The sequence below is a fragment of the Vicugna pacos genome, unplaced genomic scaffold (assembly GCF_048564905.1).
Source record: "Vicugna pacos unplaced genomic scaffold, VicPac4 scaffold_103, whole genome shotgun sequence".
Classification (NCBI taxonomy): domain Eukaryota; kingdom Metazoa; phylum Chordata; class Mammalia; order Artiodactyla; family Camelidae; genus Vicugna; species Vicugna pacos.
This window is the reverse complement of record NW_027328783.1, coordinates 4,264,472-4,277,709: the sequence shown is the minus strand read 5'-3', so window position 1 is coordinate 4,277,709 and position 13,238 is coordinate 4,264,472. Positions and strand designations below refer to the sequence as shown.

Genomic DNA, 13,238 nt, shown 5'->3' with positions numbered 1-13,238 from the left:
GTGGGGGGAGGCTTATGGGGCAGCTGGGCGGGGCCGGGGCGGGCGGGGCTGCGCGGAGGTCCTCAGCTGCAGGTGGCACCGGCCGGAGGCTGGGGCAATGCTGCCAACAGTGGGCGCGGCGGCGGGGCAGCGGGGCGGGGGCACCCTCACCTGTCTGTGTGCGGGGCTCAGCCTGGGCTCCGCGGCCTCCGCTTGCACCGGAAGTGGACCCAGGCTACCTGTGGGCAAGATAGAGGACTGAGCCCAGGCAGGCACGTCTGGCCAGGTAGGGCACCTGAAGTGCAGATCCGCCAGGCCGGCTGCCGGCCTTGAATACGCGCTGCTAGGCAGTTTCCAAGAAGATGGGATCTGTCCCAAGAGGGGAGGTAGGGCAGGGTGCCAGATGCCTGGTTGGGTGCGGTCTTACAGGAGAGCCACGTTGAGAGGGTGCAGAGCAGCCCCTGTGTTGGCGGGGCTAGGAATTTGGGGTATAGGGTGGGGATGATGTGTGCCATTCCCTGTGGTCTCCCAAAGAACTCGCACCCCCAAGCAAAGGACCCTGCTCCCTCCACCCTTCACTGCATCCCCTGCCTTCCCCATCACCACCGCCCCTGCCCCCGGAGTGTCCCATGACCTCTCCCCACACCAGGCACCGTCCCTGTTACAGGTACTTATCTCCTGGTGGTTCCAGCCCAAGGGTGGGGGCTGTATCTGACCAGTTAGGATGCCTGGAGCCTTTGTATGAAACCTCAGACTATAATGCAGGCGTGCACAGAGGCCCCTCAAACAGGATTCCCTGCATTCCCTCCCCACCACGCACCCACAGCGCAGCTGCCACACCAGGCCAAGCCTGCTGGAGGACCGCTGTTCCCTCTCCACCTGTCCCTGATCAAGAGTGCACCGCCCACACTGCTGGGTATTTAGTGGGCCTTAGAAGAGCAGCTGGTATTTTCATGGACAAATATTTGCTCTTTTGGGAAGAGTTGAGTGCAAAGGGATGTAGGGTATGCCTTTTCTGTTGTCCTGGAACTGGTGACTAGGATGCAAACTTAAGTCAAAGCAGTTTTTAGAGAGAGCCGCAATATATCTTACCCAAAGATCACTGTTCCCCTACAAAGGCAACACCACCTAGCGGGTGGGGTCCTGGTCCCTCTTTCTGGAGGTTGGGCTTTGCACCCTCCAGCTGGGACAGAGCCCGAAACAGCTCTGAACACGCTCCAACAGGCTTTCCCAGCACAAACTGCCTTTATTTTGAATCTGGCTGAAGGAAGCAGCTGAGAAATCTGGGTAAATCTTCCTGGGTGTAACCATGCCTTTTGTGCTGAATGAAAGAGCGGCTCTCCACATGCTTACATCTTAGAACTGAATGTGTGTCGAAGCCTTCATGCATGTAGCATGTTGGGAACAGCGTTTCATGGTGAGGGGAACTCTATAACTTACATGTGTATGGGGAAGCCCTCACTCCAACAGGGTTTTCCTGCACAAACTGCCTTTATTTCGAAATTGGCTCTTGCTGAGAAATCTTGGTAAGTGTTCTTAAGTGTAGCCATGCCCATTATGCAGGATGAAAGAGCGGCTCTACACTTTTTCACATCTCAGAAATGAATGTGTGTTGAAGCCGTCATTCATGTAGCGTGTTGGGAACACAGAATTTAGTGGTGAGAACTATGTAAATTACATGTCTATGATGAAGCACTCTCTCGAGCCGGGTATTCCAGTGCATACTGCCTTTATTTCGAAACTGGCTTCTCAGAAGCCTGTGGTCTCCACTGCAGGTCTGTCTCCAAACCCAGGGCCAGCATGGTAACTCTGCTCCCCCTGTCTATTCTGGAAGTTCTAGGTGTCCTCCATGGCCCTTCCACCATTATGTTTTTGGAAAACCCCGCAGATGGAATGGGCCTGAGAACAGGAGAGCTGGATGCCAGAAGCCACTGCCCAGTGTGAGGCTCCTGGGAGGGGCATCTCCTCTCCGTGGGCTCTGATCTAACCTCCCCTCTCCTCCACCCCCACCCCTCTTCTCCTGCATTTCCTGATTGATCCCTGGATAATGGTCCATACCAGGAATGACCTGGGAGAGGTTTTATGAGTCTTTAAGTGGAAAAAAAAAAGAAATCTTTAGACAAGTTACTGAAAGTAACTTCCAGCTTTACCGGGAAAGACCTCATTCCAATGTTTAAGGCTAGTTGACAGGGTGTCAAATTGCTTAACCACTCACATCTGAGCAAGTGCTACCTCTCTCTCCAGCTCCCCGCAGCATCCACCTGTGGCAACTTGGCCAAAAGAAGGCAAGAAAGCTCTTTCCCCTCGCCAGCACCAGCGTGGCTTTGGAGTCAGTGGAGGCTGAGAGAAAGAGCCCCGCCCTGAGGTTTGAGGGGCCTCCAGCCACAGCCAGAGGAGCGGGGCTTTTCAGAGTGGCCCAGCAGGGAAACCAGGCAAGGCCACCTGGCCCAAGTCTTCCCTGCCCAGAGAGCCCCATGAACTGCTTTGGGCCACACTCCCCGTTTGGGCCCCCTGCAAAAAGTTACCACGGGAGCCACACCTGAGAAGGCAGAAGGACAGCCCTTTAGCCTGGGGTCCCAGCAGGTGTGTCCTGTGAGACCTGTGGCCACATAAGTTACTTGTCTCTCCAGGTCACTGAAGGGACTGTGCTGGGCATCTTGGTGGTCAGGGACATGGGAACACCTCTAAACTCTGAAGAAGGACAGAGAGACTCTTCCTGGAAGCAAGGATTCCAGGGAGACACCTTGCCCAGAACTGGGGGACTGTGTCCTGAGTAGACCCCTGGGAGGCAATGTGGGGCTGTGGGGTCCTCTTCTGAGAAGGGAGCAGGTGAGTTTTCCGGGGGTGGGGTCCTGCTTTGTCCAGACATGTCCTTGTGTAAGACTCATTTACAAACCCCTCCAAGTCCACCTAGGGGTGGCCCCAGAGGTGGGGGTAGAGGAGGAGAGTGAAGGGTGCAGACTTAGGGCCCCCTGAGCCACCCAGGGAGCCAAGGGTCAGTGGGAACATCTTGGGAGTCTAGTGCAGGGGTGGAGGACGAGCACTAAGAACATGCCAAGTCATGCAATAAAGTGACCCATGACCACGAGACACAGGTGGCCGTACACCAAAAGAGGCAGATAGAAATTTAGACCCAGGATCTGAGAACCTTGAGAGGGGCTGGAGGGTCCCAGGAACCCTCAGGAACAGCTCTTCTAGGGGCACAGACATCCCAATACACACATTTCTCATGGAAGCTTTTTGGGGTGCAGAGTGAGTTACCAGGATCCTGAACTTAGTATGGAATCCCACCCCCTTGTTCATCACGGTACCTGGCAATAAATTGCTGTCATTTGTCCCTGGACATGCACAGGGGAGCTGACTGCTGTGGGGGTCACTGCAGGACTAGAATCTTCTGGTGTCTGCTCTGTGACCACAGAAACCCAGGGGGATTTCTCAACGGGAGAACCTGGAGACCATGCCTGCAAGGACCACCCTCATGGGATGGCCAAGGAGCTCGTGGTACCCAGGTCACCAAGTGACGAAGTTGTGAGGTTGCCTGGGGTATCCTGGGGGCATGTAGATTTCTGAGGTCAGCACGTGGGCCCAGCACTGCTGGATGGTCTGCACAAAGAGGGGCCTGCCCTCCTGATGATGGCTCTTAACACCTGCAGGGAAACTGCTCCCAGGGCTCCTGGAGGTCCATATTGAGAGTGTCCTGCCAGCCTTGTGGGGTCACCTTCCCCTGATGCAGAAGCAGACCTCTCTCCCTTGAGGCCCAGGGGACACCTGGCTCAGGTGCCACCTGTGTGCCCTGGACACGCAGAGCCCCAGAGCTCTGGCACAGCCTGGGGTGTGGTGGTGTCCGGGCAAGAAAGGCCCTGGGAAGGGGGTCATTCAAGGGCAGAGGCCACTCTGCAGGGATGCTGGACCTGGCAGCAATGCACTGCTTCAGTACTCCCTTGGGTTGGGTCTCCAACCTGTGGGATGGAAGGGCCACTCCTTCCTGCGGTGCAGTCGGGGGAACTAGATCCATCGTCAAGGTCAGCCCTGAAAATGGAGGCTGCGCTACCTCCATTCCTGGAAAGAAAATCAGTCCCCTCCAGTCCAGGTGATTCAGAAAGTCATTCAGCAATGTTCGGGGCCCCCACTTTAGGCTTTGAATTAGAGCTGAGCGGCTTAGGAGGCCAGATCCCTGTCCGTGGCTCCAGGAGCAGGCTTTCTGCTGGGGGACAGGATCCTCACAAACACCTGTGTCTTTGTGGGACACTCCCCTCTGACAAGCTGGGAGGCAGGGTGCAGTTGTGGGAAATCGTGTTTACATGAGCAGAGGGCCACCATGTGGTGGGGGCACAGGAGACTGTGAGAATGAGACCCACAGCCTTTCTGGAATCAAAAAACTGGCAAATGTGAAAAAGTGCATAATTTGTTTTATTGAACAGGCTGCTTATGTACGTTTGGAGGACCAGGTTCAAGGACTCAGCATCCCTCCAGGACAATAGCCTCAAGAGAAGAACAGACAGAGCAGGAGGAGATCTGGGGTTTCTCCCAGGAATGAGGAGGAACAGGGATTTCTGCAGATTTGCAAGGAGTCCCCGACCACTGAGCATGGGGTTACAGCCCCACGAGCCCCTGTCATGTTTGGCTTGGGCTCTGGTTCTGGCCTGCTCATGTATTCTTCCAGCAGAGTTCCAGAAACTCAGAGGGTGGAATTAGAGGGGCTGCGTTTGGAACCTAGTGAGGAGTTGGAGGGTCCTTTATATTGAGTCCCTTCATCCTAATCACCGTAGCTGAAGCCCAACACCCCCCAGGCCCCCATGGTTGCCGTGGAGGGAGAACAAGCCTGGCAGGCGACCTAGGGGTCCCACTACTGTGTCCTTCCCTTGTCTTCGTTCCCTTTCACCCCGGAAGGTGTGATTGTCTCGTGTCATGGTGGCCTCCACAATGTCCCTCCCAGTAATCTCTCTTCTCCATCAGGTGGGGTTCCCAACCCCGCTCAGCCTTCTCTGCATGGATGCTGAAGGACCAGGCCCACCTGAAGTTCTGAGCTCGAGCACTAAGGTGGAAACAAAGAAACCAATGGAAAAAAGAAGCGAGTGATTGTGGCAAAGCTCCCCACCACAGAGAAGCTGCCCTGAGTGGAAGGGAGAGTGTGGGCATGCCCGTTTGTTTCCTATCTCCCAGTGCTCTTAGCTTTCTTATTGCCTACCTGCATGGTTACAACAAAATGATCTGCAAAACTGAAAATATTTACTCTCTCGCTTTTACAGAAAAGGCTGGCCAGCCTCTGGTCCGGTACCAGGCAAGAGATTGGAGTTCCTTTCCAGTTTGGAAACATCTTGGCAGGCCCAGGTTTGCAAAGGTCTTTAAGAGTAGTTACGGAGTTTTGCTTTTAAACTTTTTTACGGCTGTATATACTTGTGAGATGTGGTTGTGATGTATAATTCTGAGTCGGGATTTTCTCAAACTGTTTCTCACTTCTTATACCAGACATTCCTAAATTCCAAGTGGAACTGCATATTAAGGAAGCCATGGAATTTAGCAAAAGGATACAGATCTCATTTCCTTTTAAGCATCGATGTACCTCCATCATGGCAGTATTTGTTATGTGTTATTGATAGGGGAACTGAGTAGTAAACAGATTAATAGAAAATAGGGGATTTTAGGTACACATGTTCATCTTTTCAACATTGTTTGTAATATTTGCAGTTTAAGATGACCATTCCTGAGAAACAGGCAGCCTCTTAGAATGAAATAGCATTTCCTCTGAACCATAATTAATTTTTATTTTGTAGACAGCAGGAAGGGTAATAACACGTCACACATTTGGGGACGTCAAAGAGAAAATGTAACTTTCTGGGAGCGCACTCCCCCGCCCCCCCTGCCCTTTTTACTGTCCCATTCTCCCTGGAAGGCTCTTTCTTATCTTCTGCTCATGGCTCCAGTAACTCTTTCTTCCTCCTTGTTCCTCAGCTGGTAAGGTTAGTTTTCTACTTTGAACAAGCAAACAAGCCAACAGAAGAGAAATTTCACAAGCAACTCCCAGCACATCCGCTCGCCTTCTGATGTCTGTGACCTCACTCTCTGTGCCCCACCGCTTATTAAAAGTGGCATCGAAAGCCAGTTCCTCCAAAAGTCCCCGAGGCCCCATCCCTCCCATCTTCTCTGGGTTGTCACTCCCAAAACCATCCTCTCTTTCACTGCCTCATCTATTTTGTTCTCCTGCTAGTTGGCACCATCAGTATATAAACGTCCATCCTCTTAAACCAACAGCACTCCTTGACCCTAATTCACCCCCACCAATTGCCACCCTGTGTCTTTGCAGCAAATCTTTAAGGAGTTGTTTAAACTCACTGTCTGCATCTTCTCTTGAGCCATCCCCTTTTACACCCATTCTGGCTTTTCGCCTGATCCCTCGCTCTATGGAAACTGCCCTGTCAAGGCCATCAGTGACCCCATGTTGCTAAATATAGTGGTCAATTTTGACTCCTCATCATGCTTGGCCCCTCGGCAGCATTTGACCCAGCTCTTCCATCCCTCCTACCCCGTGTTCCTGCTTCACTCAACCTCCAGCCCATCTCTCTGTCTGTTTCTGCTTTTGGCCTGCTGGCTGGTCCTTTGCCAATGTCTCCTGTTTTTTCCAAACATATACTGTGGGTGTTCCCCAGGGTGGGTTCCTGGGCCTCTCCTCTCTCTCTCTGCTATTCCTTTGGTGGAAGCAACCCAGCCTTGGAAATTGGCATGCCATCAATTTCTCGATTTCTCCAAAATTCCCTGATTTCCCCTTTCCATCTGAGCCTTTATCCCTGAGACTCACATCACATTCTTTTCCTTTCATTCATCTTGCTTTCACATTCATACATATGTTCTACTATGAAATTACTTTTCCAAATTTTGAATCAGTACATATATATCATGTAAAATGCTCAAATATGTATTATTCCCACTAAGATGCTAATTCTACCTTAGAACATTTCTGCACTTCTGTATTTATGTGAATAAAGCGAATAGTATTTCTACAAGCCTCATAGTTAAACACTGTTAGTTTGGGGCTATTATGTAACATGAAATAATGGTACATCAACATAGTCGTTTTTCATTTATTTTTATGTAACACCGAGATGAGGTTTTTGCCCTGAAGACTGGTTTTATTGAAATTTTACCTACGTTACGGACAGTCAGTTTATGTGAAAGCCCTCATTTCTCCCCTTTTTGATATATGCTCCATTTGGCTATATATAACATATAACTTGGCATGAAACAAAATTCCCAAATCATTCACATAATACAATTAATATGTTTAATTATATTTTTTAAATGTTAAAAAGAAAAAGAAAACAGATTCCTCTACCTATTAGGCACTTCTGTGGCAATATGTAACACACCCCTCAACCATGACATTGAAGAACTGAGCTGATACCAGCCCCTTTCCACCTGCTCAGCCCCACCTTTTCCCATCCCCTTTCCCATCCGGAGAGGACATCCCTCCCATTGTCCAGGCCCAGATGTTGGAACCATGTCCTTTCTCTCTCTTTCTTTTACACTCACAGACAGCAAATCCAGCTTGTTAGAAAATTCTGGATATTCTGTCTTAATTAAATACCTGCTCTCTGCTCCCCGCCCTCCTAAGAGCCACCTTCAGCCTTTCCTGGATACCAATAGCCTTCTGTTTCCATCTTTGCTTTCCTGCAATCTCTCATCCACACAGAGTCAGAGGGAGCCTGTAAAAACATACATTGGGGGTGGTGGGTGTTGCTCAGTGGTAGGGCGCATGCTTAGCATGCTTGAGATCCTGGGTTCAATCACCAGCACATTCATTAAAATAAATAAATTACTTCCCCCCAAAAAACACAAACACAAAAGCATAAGTTGGACTACATCACCCCTCCCCTCAAAACTCACTAAACGGGTCACCATGTCATTAGGAGCCAAAGTCGTCACAAAGGCCTCAGGACCCGGCGTGCTCTGCCTCTCTGCCCACACTCTCCCCCTCACTCTGGGGGCCTCTGGCTCCGGCTCTTCCTTCTTCCTCCGGATCTATTCTGCTTCAAGTTCATTACTCCGTGAGATCTGCCAGGATTGCCTTATTCTCTCCTGCCTGCCTCCCACCCCACCGCCATCACCCGAGTTTGCTCATATCACTCTTTTTTAAAAATTTATCCAAACTCTTGCTACCCCAACATGCTGCCTGTTTCCTCTGCTAAAATTCTGAGCCCCCAGTGATGGGGAGTCATGTCTATTTTGTTGACTGATAAAGCCCGAGAGCCTTGGGAACGGTCTAGTTAGGAGATTCCCGTATGTAGTAGGAGCTTATACACATTTGCTGAATGAATGTAGATGCCCTGGTCCAATCCGATGGAGCACTTCTGTGACGTGCTCAAAGAATAACTCTCCTTTCCACCTGAGAGGGGGTGACAACTTCCCTGGTGATTAAAGGCAAGAATTTTTTGCTTTATGCTGTTAACCTTAGGCGGGGAGACTGGGGGATCTTCATATATATTTTTAAATTTGGTTCACTCTGCAGTTGGTCTTTGGTCTCTGTATAATTTTGAGAAACTCTTTATGAGTGATCATTCTTTGATCAGATTGAACAGGTTCCAGGGGGAAGGACCAAGCCTGTCCCATCAGCCATTCTATGTGTCTTGTCCTGGGACCCAGTGGATGCTCAGCATGTAAGTGAACCGACAGGAGTGAGTGAAGAGATGGGAGCATCTCATTATTGTGGCGGATCTCTGTCCAATGCCTTGAGATTTGGGGAAGGGTTTACGAGTGCAGAAGGGAGAGGTCAGGTCCTCTGTGCTTTTCCTGAGTGCCCTGGCCTTACCCATTCCCCCAGCCCCCTCTGGGCAGCCAAGCCAAGGAGCTGGGCCACCAGGGGTTGTGCTGATCAATAATCCACCTTCACCCCAATTCCGGGGGTAGGTACACATGGTTGTAGACACTGGAGTCAGGTCCTTGGAGGAATTTCTCACCGAACTATGTTTTGGACCTTTTATTTTTCTCTAGAACCTCCAGCTGAAGAAGATTGTTTTAGACACATGAAAGTTGAGGACACCTTCTGTCCCCTCGCAACCCAGGTGGGGCTGGGAGTCTGCTGTTTCTATAGCTGGTGGGCTCGTGTTGATTTGGGCATCCCTGTGCCTGAATTCCTGCAGTACACTCGGTGGTAAGGTTGGGGGTGCCTGGCAGGGAGGGAAGCGGGTTGGGAGACTGTACACCTGGGCTGATGTTAAGCTGGGGTGAGCGGGAGCTTGCTGATGCATGGCATCTCGGGGCAGGGAACTCTCCACACTCAAGAGGGGTTCCCACTCCCGCAGGGTCCCTTTGATCAGGGTGCTGGGCTGTCAGGGGACCACAGGGGTCCCAGTGAGGATTAGGGTGCCTTCAGGCAATGGGAAGTGTGGGGTCCAGTGGCAATTGAATTAACTGTGCCCCCAAACCCAGCCCCCACCTCTTTCAGCCTGTTTCCTAATCTGCAAAACTGGAATGTTATTAAACATCTCACGGGGTCATTGATGGGCTGGGACAGACTAGACAGTCAGGAGCTGGAATTCCTCTGTCCCCTGATTGTTTGCCTTCTTTCTGACTATTTGCTCTCACAAGCTCAGTCTCTCTGTCTCTCGCTCTTTCACTTCTAAGTGTCTCTCATGCTCTGGTTTCATTTGATTTCCAACCACCGCCCCTCCCCTCCGCCAAACTCCAGATGAGTGAACTTGATTTCTATGTGTCAGTTCCAAATTCCCAGGAAAGATGCTCTGTCACCGTCTGGATCTGCTGTCCAACCCATGAGTTGTGGCCAGAGGAGCGAGTCCTTCTGGGACCAGCAGAGGGTCTCTGCCGAGCCCCCAGCCACCACTGTGGGAGCACATAGCTCTCCGTGGAGGAAGTACTGGCTGTGACCTTGTGTCACTAAGTGTGAATTTATGTCTTCTCTTGAACCACCTTCATCCTCCTAAACAAAGATGAAAATTAAACACTCCCGGGATTTGTGTCATGGAACACTCAGGGTGGGGGCTAATGGGGCTGGAATTTCTGCTGTATTTAAGGGGCTACACTGAATCCCCAACGAGAGCCTACAAAGGGAACAGCACCGGCCCCACCCGGCACTTAGGGCGCTGAGTCTGCGTGACAGTGAGCCAGGCTTCTGACCACAGCTCAGGGGTCTGGTCTGACCAATTAGCCTTTGAAACCAACCAGCTTTGGATTCCTCAATCCCACCCTGAGGTTTTACCTGAACCATCAGCTTCTGTATCTCTGAAGACAGATGCTGAGGACCCTTCACGTAAGCCGTTCGCACAGCCCTGTTCAGGCCTTTGTGCTGCACGGTCTGCCCGGCGAGCTGACCGAGGTTGGTATTTTACTGATGTTAGAAGTAGTCTGGTTTCCCGATGTACTGTTTCACTGAACAAGCAACAGAAGCCACTTCTCGCTGATAAAAGCAGAAAAGGGGCATAATGAAAAGATACTGGGAGGGTGTGTGGAGTGGCCAGGACCGGAGCCAACCCAGGAGCTGTAGGAGGTGTTAGGGAGCCCCAGGCACCAGGCTGGGAGGGGTGCTACCGGGCCCCCTGCCACCCCAGAAGGGACCCCCCTCCACCCGACCCTCCACCTCACTCACTGCAGGTTCATGTCCCGGCAGGGCCAGGTCACACTGAAGCCACCAGCACACACCTCAGTTGGGGAGCTGGCCCCGTCTGAGCTGCGGGCGTGCCTGGTGTGGGGAGAGGCCCAGTTAGAGGAAGGCAGTTCCCCTACTGTTCCGAGTTAAGGTGCAAGTCAGTGCCCATCACTCAGGAGAGCCAGGCTGGACGGACCTCATTGTGGTGACTAGGCTGTCTGAGTTCACTTATTACTTTCTACGTTTGAAGGCCCTGGAGGGAGAAAAAGTGAAGGTTCTAGTACTTATTTTGTGTTTCCTACGTACCAGGTGTGGTAAACAAGCCACTTCAGACAAGGCCCGGAGCAACCACGTAAATAGGCCATGGAGCAAGTCGTGCAGTCAGGCCTCTGTGGTCCCGAAACCCGTGTCCCCATCGGCTCCATAGTTACCAGTGGAAACTAGGGGGATTTATAGGACTGTGTGCTCCTGTGAGGGCTGGGATATGTGTGTTTAAGTCCACATCTTCAGAAACTCGGCTAGAACCACAGCCACTGATTGCACGGTGGCAGAGGAAGGGAGGATTCCAGCCTCTGGTCCAGCTCGTGTGGAGCTCAGAAGTTCTTCCTCCTGTCCTGAAAATAACACCAAATCTGAGGGAGCTGCAAACCCACTGCTCTTCTTAGATCCCAGAAGACTGAGGGGGAAAGCTGTTTCCAACCCAGAGAGGTTGCAAAGGGAACAGCGGGCAGGCTTGGAGAGTCACAGCTCCCAAGGTAGAACCTGCTTTTGTAAGAACCCCGGGGGCAGGCAGATTTAACAGGTCCCTGAGGCCAGCAGGAGGCTCAGTGTGGGGAAATCAGAGTGTGACTACTCCAGGGGGCCAGTCAGAGGGGCCCCATGCTCTTTTTCATGTATTTTACATCCAGGACCGTGTCCTGTTCTCAGAATGAAGGTCAGAGGATAACTCCTCATGCTTCCTGCCTGGAGAGGAGAAAATAACTGTATTGAAATACACCCAGAACATTCTGTTTCATTGGGGGAAGTTGTTTTTTGTTTGTTTTTTTAATGAGAAATTATTTTACCAGAGCCTAACCAACCTGGGAGAAGGGAAATCCCTTCTGTGTCACCCAAATTGGGGTGGGGGGAAAGAGACACACTTGCGGAGGTCACAGCTCAGGGCACAGGCTCAATGAGAACTAATCACAGGACTGCAGATGCCCTGCTCTGTCCCGCTCCCCCAACACCTTACCTCCATGTCAGTAGGGCCCGTGTGTAATAACAGGAATAATACTAACAGAAGTAAATGTCTCAGGAGTGTCTAGGGAAAACCCAAAGACAGCGGGGAGATGAAAACAAGGACACACAGGCTGTTTTAGCCTCTCACACCAATAGCTGTAGCAAACTACACACAGCCCAGCCCCAGTAGATAAACAGACAACCTCACAGAAGAAATTATTTATTTTGGTTCTCTTACCCAGTGCATTCCATGGTGCATCCTCACCTAGAATTGAGTGGAAGCAAGTCCATCTCAGAAGGGACATAACTGAAGAGGGATGGCTTCCCAGACTCTGAGGGGCAGAGAGAGCACCAGCCTGGTTTAGAGAAAGGTGAGGGGTGGGGTAGGGTGTGGGCTGCCTTCTTCCCCATATAAGGAACCTTCCTGAGGCCAGCACAGTAGGAGGGAGGGCCATGGGGTGGAAGCAGCCAGACTTCATCCTGAGAACTGTTGGGATGCCTCAAAGGGACCATTCAGGTGCCCAAACTGGGCCCTGATTGAGGGAGCCAGTCGGTCTGACTCAGAGCCCAGGACTGAGGTGGGCTCACAGCAGGCCGGTATTACTTGGCCGGATCCATTTCACTTCTCCGAAGCCCTGTGTAAAACATGAAGCGTGGACGGCCTGGTGAGCACAGCTCTGCCCTCAAGACCGGTTTCAACTCCTCTCTTCCCAGAGAACAGCATCTCTGAACCCGTCCTGGGTGACCTCACAGAGATCACCCTAGTGGCCCAGGCTAGTGACCGGGAACATGTACCTTCCTGCAGGCAACCCCTGACGTCCACTGATGCATCATATACTGGCAAAGAGTGAGTCACTGTGCATTGGTCTAACAGCAGAGACTCTGCCAAAGGCCCAAGAGGTGGTGTGTGGGACATGCAGGGGTGCAGGAGTGTAAGCAGCACAAAAGTGTAACTGGTGACAGGGGTGCAGGGGCTGTGGAGGGCGCAGGCATTTCAGGGGATGTGGGGGTGGAGGGATGCAGAATTGCAGAGAGTAGCAGGGGTGCAGAGGTGCAGGGAGTGTAGGGATGCAGGGAGGTGCTCAGGGACCTGGCCAGGATAAGAAGGCAAGTGCACATCCTTGCAGTCAGCCTGACCCCGGTAGGCTATTGCAATGCTTTTGGGCGGCGGCGGCGGCGGCGGCGGTGGCGGTTGGGAGGCTGCCCGGGCAAGCCGATCGATTTCTTCTCTTCCCTGCAGCCTGGCCTGGGGTGGGGCTTGGCCGCCGGAGATTCGGAGATTCGCCAGATGTTGCACTCCAGGTAAGCTTGCTCCTGGGAGGTGGGGCGGTTAGGTCAGAGGGCGGTGGCAGCGGCAGAGGGGCGGAGCGGGTCTACCCCTGGTGAACGGGTGGAATAGCTGCCTTGTCCCGGCTGCTGGGCCTGGTAGCGGCCTCTTCTTCCC

The 13,238-nt window shown here is 52.1% G+C and overlaps 2 long non-coding RNA genes across 2 annotated transcripts; both read left to right on the top strand.

The window, feature by feature from the left end:
- Positions 1–51: 51 nt before the first annotated feature.
- On the top strand, positions 52–5,109 carry LOC140694744 (uncharacterized). The gene is made up of 4 exons (XR_012070360.1): positions 52–265; positions 2,224–2,344; positions 2,610–2,808; positions 4,936–5,109. It is a non-coding gene; the product is annotated as an uncharacterized lncRNA (long non-coding RNA).
- A 1-nt stretch (position 5,110) lies between these two features.
- LOC140694750 (uncharacterized) lies at positions 5,111–13,065 on the top strand. Its single transcript, XR_012070367.1, has 7 exons — positions 5,111–5,310; positions 8,544–8,630; positions 8,965–9,124; positions 10,219–10,306; positions 12,037–12,165; positions 12,509–12,641; positions 13,035–13,065. It is a non-coding gene; the product is annotated as an uncharacterized lncRNA (long non-coding RNA).
- Positions 13,066–13,238: the final 173 nt, after the last annotated feature.